This window comes from Lactuca saligna, chromosome 8, assembly GCF_052625555.1.
Source record: "Lactuca saligna cultivar CGN05327 chromosome 8, ASM5262555v1, whole genome shotgun sequence".
Classification (NCBI taxonomy): Eukaryota; Viridiplantae; Streptophyta; class Magnoliopsida; order Asterales; family Asteraceae; genus Lactuca; species Lactuca saligna.
The window spans coordinates 103,738,427-103,745,912 of NC_136424.1; positions in this window are offsets into that span (position 1 = coordinate 103,738,427).

The window sequence follows — 7,486 nt, forward strand, 5'->3', positions numbered from 1 at the left end:
GAAGAGATGTCTCATGAGATCCAATGGGGAGTGCCTTGGTGCATTTTTTCCGATGACATTGTGTTGGTGGCGAGTGTACAACTGAGTTAAAGGCTCGTTTGGACACATAAAGGGTAACATTATAAGGAAAAGGGGCACATATCAATATTATTAAGATGTAGTATCTTTGGTGCAACTTCATTGTGGAAGTGAATCATGAAGGAGTAAATGTAAGTTTAGGCTAGCAATCTCTTATCCCAAATGAGAGCTTCAAGTATCTTGGTTCCATGATCCTTAAGGGACGGTATGTAGATGTAGACTTCATGCATCACAAAAAATCAGGTTTGTTCAAATGGAGGGTGTCCTTTGGAGCCTCGTATGATACAAAAGTACCATTGAAGCTAAAGGGGAAATTCGAAATGGTAGTCGTTAGACCTGCCATGATGCATGGATTCAAATGTTGGTCATCAATGAAGGAACACGAGAGGAAGATGGAAGTAACAAAAATAAGGATGTTGAGGTGGACTTGTGGTAAGAATCTACTAAATATGATTCAGAATGTGGTTATAAGAAACTCGTTAGGAGTGTCGTGAATCACTAACAACTGAAGAAATGTAGATTAAGGTGGTATAGTGTGACATCCTCTAATTTTCAGAACCAATTAAAACTTTTCTTTACGCTTCTAAAATTATTATTTAAATATGTGTAAAATCCTAGTACAAAAGATCATTTTGATTACAAATGTTTGTTTCTAAAATGTTAAAACCTTAAGGATATCATAATCAATACAAATACATAAGTTACAACGTAAAGACCTGATGGTCTTGAATACTATTGTAGGATATCTCTTAATCACTCGACATCCTAATCAAATTCTAGTGGCTTAAGTCTTGATATGTGGTATGCTTTAAATTGAGTCAGTCAGGTTGGGGAAACCTGGTGAGATACATAGATATTTCAATCCCACAATATTGATATGATAATAACCCATGATTATCATACCTACAAGCCAATCATTACGATGCAATAACCATATAGGCTTACATTCCTACATATCTATTCTTATATATCCTCACAGATCATAAACTATCCATTTTTATCAATCCTCATAGATCCTAGACTATCCATTTCTACAAATCCTCATAGATCCTAGACTATCCATTTCTACCTATCTCACAGATCCTAGACTATACATTTCTACAGATCGTCACATATCCTAATAGTGATTATCAGGGAGAAATTATCTTGCCTGATGGATCGTTAAGACTGACTACACGGCTAAGGGATTCCTTTATCGTTGTAAGTCATAAAGGCTTGTGGACCGTCAGAGTATTTGATGAATATGGTATCCCTTTTCATCTATGTCTATGAGTAATGAGCTCACACTATGAACGTAATACACAAGATCATCTAGAAAGATCAAGTGTTGTCACCTACTCTTTGGGTGACCAGCCATACCACTAATAGTTGTCTGATTGGGACCTACTAATTCTAATCATCTCGTAGAGAGCTACCGTACATCAACAAGTGATAGTGTAATGGAACAGAACTTTACTCTGCGTTCCTATGTTACACACATTCTCCTAATGAGACCACCTAATATCAAACTTAATTAAGGTATGTATCTTCCATGAATCTAAGTTTATCCCTAGACTAGATTACACTGTCTGTAACCAACCTCAATACCAACTCTATTCTTAGGTAACACTAACGTATCTTAGTGTATATCTATTCCATAAGAGTATTAGGTATTATTAGTCATTTATCTTCTCAACAGTTCTACTTTTAATATAATTATATAATATTATCCATTTGTCCCGTAATTCCCATAGATTTGGGCTAGTCAATTTAGAGACAATAAGCATCAAAAATGACTTTTTGATAGAAGATTATTTAATATTGATCAAGTTATAGTATATGTCACAAGGATTTCGTACATATAAAGAACTATGAAATCTGAGTTATAACGAAGAAGTTATTACCCGTCGAAGTTTTGCGGCTAAACCGACACGACACCACGTAACGGAAAAAGTGAAATTTTGATAAACTACTTTTTAGCCTTAGGAATCTATATAAAATCATAGTAGACGTTAAACCAAAATCGTGTATATAGAGAACATCCAAATCTGACTTCGTATGAGGAAGTTATGATTTTTTTCTAAAATTTAGCATAGCAGTGCATGGTCTGAAATTTGAATTTTAGGTCGACCGATTTTTAGCCGACACAATCTAAAAAAAATCGAAGATCTTGTTAATAGGAACTCAACGATATAAAGACAGACAAAAACGGACGTCGGACGACAAACTTATAAATTTTTAACGGACTTAATCAGTCTAAGCCTGTTAAAATATAACTTTAAAAATAAAGTCAAAATTAGCCAACGGAGTCTAAATGAAAGTTGTAGATTACGTCGCCACCTATGCGTGGATATAAAGACCGTAAAAAACGGAGCTCGTATGCGAAAGTTACAGAATTTAGAAGTTGGAAATAGGCTCATGCGAAGGAGGGTCACGTGGCTTAATATAAGCCATTGCTTCCTCCCCACAGCCTCACTTCGGATAACCAACATCTGCCCCCTCATAGCCTCATACGACAGCATACCCTGAGGAGTACACCCAACGTACGATAGCGTACCCTGAGGATTACACCCAGCGTACTCCAAAGTTGTGGGCTATAAATAGATGCGAGGTTTCTATGTGAGATCAAGATCTTTGCACAGGGACAAGGTTTGAGAATTCAAACCTTGAGTGAATGCTTGAAATCAATGTCTGCCTAATAATGGATGTTCAAGTCGAGACTGGAAAGACCAGTCAAGTCTTACATAATCAATTCAACAAATGATCAAGACATTAAATGAGGACAAGTAAATACTGATCCAAGTAAAGTTAATAAATTAGGAACAAGAAGAATGTTATAAATGTGATAGAGAATAAAATGCCAAAGTAAGAATGAAAGATCCGTAGTTGACTTGTATTGAATGCTCCTTTTTATAGGAGACAAAGTTACAACGAATTAACCTTGATGTTTACATAAGACCGGACAAAAGGCATAAGCCTGGCATTTTGATTGTCCTAAACAACTTTAGACTAAGTCCTATGAAAAATCACATCAAAATACAAGACAAAAGTAATAAATACATAACAGACAAAATAACTTCATTCCGGACAGGTGATGTTCCGTAGATGAAGCTTTGTTCCGGATCGATGAGCATTCCGGACAAAAGGATTAGTTCCAGAATGCGCTCTTCTTTGAATTTCTTCCCTCCCTTTAACCAGCCCCGAACAGCTTCCCGATCATATCAATCTTCGGAATCAGCATCCTTCTGAATATGTACTTAGGATTGCTAGAGGTTCACTTTCAGGTTCCAACAATCTCCCCCTAAGTGAAATTAGAAATCCATCAAGCTTAGTTCATTTCTTCCTTGATGAAGGTTAAGGCCCTGAACAACCATTCTCGCACTACGATGTACCAAGTCAGTTGACTTACAAACTTTGCTTTAACCTGTTCTGGAGCTTCAGACTTGGATGCCCGGGAAATGAACTTTTTTAGAGATTTGGTAGGAACCAGGTGTTTGTCAAGGACTCGGAAGAAGTCCTTTTTGTTTGTTCTTCTGGTGGTGTATACAAACCGTAGAACCGGTTCTTCGATCGGACCATCTGCAAGAAGCTCAGCTTCCGGAAGAACAAAGTCAATTTTCGCCACAAATTGTTCGGTTCCATAGAGGTGAGAAAGTTCGTAATTAAATCTACAAAACCCAACAACATACTCTTTAATAAATTTGAGTGCAGAGTGATAGGTACCCATACTGATGTCATCCAATTGATTTTCTCTGAAGTACGCAGCAAGAGTAAGGATGTCATTCGGATTCATGTAAGGGAAATCCGCATCAGTAACACTCATCTGAGATGGTTTGATCCGAAGAATATAGAACCGGAACAGAGGACAGTTCAGTTCGAATTTAACAAGAATTTTTGCTTCCGAAGCCCTGAACTTTAGTGATCCTCTTCCTTGTCCATACCTCCTTGAAGGGCTGAGCATTCTTGTCGTAAAAGGTTTTAAGCCTTTCACGTTCAGTCCGAATGATCATTTCTGGATTGTCGTTTTGGATGGAGAGAAGCAAACTTAGTATAGAACTTGCTGAAGGGGGAGAGAAGGAGATCTAGTTGGTCAGCATCGCGAGAGGGAATGCATAAGAAAGAGCAAGAATGATATCCTTGGCTTGAAGAATTCCTTCACGATAGAGAGGAGAAATACCGCGCATTGGATCAGGATGATCTTTTAAGGCTTGAATCATGATGTTGTATTCCAGCGCCTTTTGGATTTCTTCCTCAGACCAACTAGATTTTTGTTTAGGAGAAGGACGGGAGCGATATTCTTTTTGTTCCGAAGTCATCGGTTTCTTCCCTTTATCCCTCTGAAGAGCTTCAATGGCCATCTTCATATTTTCATCAACGACAAATTTTGGAGGATGAATTGGAAGTGGTTCTTTTGGAATGTCGTCTGGAGTGCGAAGAGGCGATCCTTGATCAATGGGGGCAACAGTTTGTTCAGGAATTTGTGCAGAAGGGGTCAAGGAAGGAGTGGCTCGGAAAGCTTGAGTAGTGAGGAAGGATTTAGCCTTGGCCATTTTTACTGCCATTTCAAAGACATCCGGAAGAGATGATGGCCAGGAAGCAGTGAACCAAATCCTCTTTTGTTCTTCAGTTAGTGCTTTTGGCTCTGTCAGCTTGGGGGCTTGAAGACCAAGAATCCCCTTGGGAGCTTCATCTGGAATGTAGGCATCGAAGTTTTTATCTTCTTCGGTTCCTTTAGAAATGCCCAGGATTCCGGAGAGAACTTGTACATCTTCTTTGGAATCAAACTCTTTGTCCCGGAAAGTGTATTCTGAAGCTGGCTTCCATTTTCGGCTGGGGACTTCTCCCCCTCTTGCATCGGTGACCCTGGAAACCGGTGCAAGGGAAAAATCGTCCTTAATCTCATCAAGCTTGGAGAATACCATTTGAAGACCGGTAGAGAGTTTAAGAGTCAAGGTGTCATATGCTTCAGAGGTGGGAGCTTGAGCTGAGAGATGTCGGAAGGTACTACTGAGGATTCCAATCATCTCATCAAACTTCCTGTTCGGAACATCATCAATGTTCCAAGTTGAACACAGGAGTTTGATGAGGACTTGTTGGATGATCAGGTTCATTTCACCCTTCTTTTGGATCTCCTTCTCTAAACGTTGAATTTGTTTCTCATGACGAACATGAGTCTGCTTGAGGAGATCGTTGGTAGCAGACACAAGGTCGTCATGGACCTTGAGCATGGAGGAGATGGTGTTGAGGTAGTTGTCGACCAGAGCATCGTATTTTGAATCAATTTGCTCAACGATATGTTTCAACCGAATGGAAATCAGTTGGTCAAGCTGGGATTTTCTCTCGGTTGTGGATGGTCCGGATGATTAGGAGAGAGACTGAAGGATGGATTCAAGTTTTAAATCAAGTTCGGAGACTTTTTGATCCAATTTGGAATTCAACTCAGCAACGGAAGTCTCTACAGAGGACACTTTAGCCATAGTGTCAGAGACGTTGGTTTGGATCTCCAGCATGGCAAATGGATCAACATAATCACCAGCAGAGGATTCAGAATCAGAGTCTGAATGTTGTGGAGGGGGCTGGTGAGTACCCGGATTAGAGGAAGGATCCGGTTTGGTTGCATCATCATCTTTGTGAACTGGAGAGTTTGGATCATCAACCGGAGTGGAGGAGGAAGAAGTTCCGAAGTCAAAAGCAGACTTGGATCCGAAGGCTCTAGATTGAAAATGGACAGTTGTAGTGAGATGAGCATCCAAAATTGTCGTTGCGTTGTCCTCCAACATTATCTTCCGGATCAGCGTGGAAAGAGCTTTGGGGAATGACAATTTGGGGAAGTTCTGAAGCAAGTTCGTTGATCGCGTCATCATCTGAGGGAGGAACATAGGGAGTGTTGCTTTGAATGGCTCGGTTCCTAATGGAAATAAGAGTGGATTCAACTTGAGCTCAAGTCAAATCCGGCCGCCTTGATGCAACCCTGTTAACATAATCTTCCCACAAGGGGTCATTAGCACCTGGTCGTCCTGTACGCCTTCCGGGTATCAGACCAGTTGTAGCATCGGAAGATGGAGGGACTGCTCCTTCTTCTGGATGCTTAGGTTCCGGAACAATGGTTCCGGAGTGTGTGTGTGTTGAAGAAATAATGGGATTCGCAAAAATGACACGTAAGTGTGTTCCAGGGGGGGGGGGGGGAAGGAACTCTGTTCAACACCAACAACACCCTTTTGGGAGGGAGAGGGTGGACTATGTGTAAACTCCCCGTGAGTGTGTGCTTGTGAAGATGAAACATTGAGGGGTACCTCAGATTAGTGGACGGGAGGGGTGTTCGGATGGCCAGAATTAGCCGGAATGTTATGGGTAACCTCCTGTTGAGAGGGGGCACCAACTTTGGTTTTATTTATGGCCTTGGATTTGGAAGGAGAGGCCTTGCATTTGGCCGGTTTCTTAACTTTCGATCTGGATTGAGTGTGAGTGGCCTCTTCCAGAATAGGCTTAACAGAGACTGGGGCAGATTGTGTTGGGTCGAACACAACCGAAGTCTCTAGATGGTGTTTCAGATAAGGGGATCCGGAAGGGATAAGAGGCAACATGTTGTCCGGAAGCTGTCTGACCGGACCAAAAGAGGATTGGTCCGGAATTCTATAGGACTTAACTAGTTTGAAAGAAACACATACCTCCAGAGGAATTGTGCTCACCGGAATGGGAATGTTGAGTTCCTTGAAGATCTGCTCGATAGTCAGTGCCTAAAACCTAGGGCTCGAGATTTCGTTTGATTTCCTCTTGATGGCAAATTTACAGAAATCTTGCCATAGAACTACCGGAAGATCAACGACGTTGTCGCGTCCGGAATAAATGATGAATACCACATTCAGCCAATCTTTGCTAAGAGTATCAGTGCCGCCATGCTTGCCAGAGAGACCATGGATTATGAAGTGCATAAGAACAGTCCAAAGCCTGGAAACAACAGTCTTCTTGAAATCCTTGGTTCGATAATCGTGATTGTACCCAATGAACTTGAGAAATGTCTGAAACTCTTCAGCGGTTGGTTCTACAACTGTAAAACCAACAGGATTGGGGGAAACTCCAATGTCTTTGAGGAAGGTAGCTTTATAGATGGGAATGGGTTGATCATCGGTGATGGAAGCCATCAGTACATCATCTTCAAGCTTGATGCTTATGAAGGCATGATGAAGATGAGAAAGAGGAAGGAGAGGTTCTGGAATTTTTGTAAGTGGAATAGAGGGAGGATGATGGGCAAGAAACTCAATCATGATTCTATAGGAGTCATCGTAATCTAGCAGGTTTAGGGAAAACAGTTGGGTGGTATCTCGAAGAAACGATTCTTGATCAGTTGAAGGCGATGAACCTTTTGATCCTTTTGATGATTTCTTTCTGGTAATCGATTTCTTTGGGATTTGAGCAGTAGGAGTTTGGA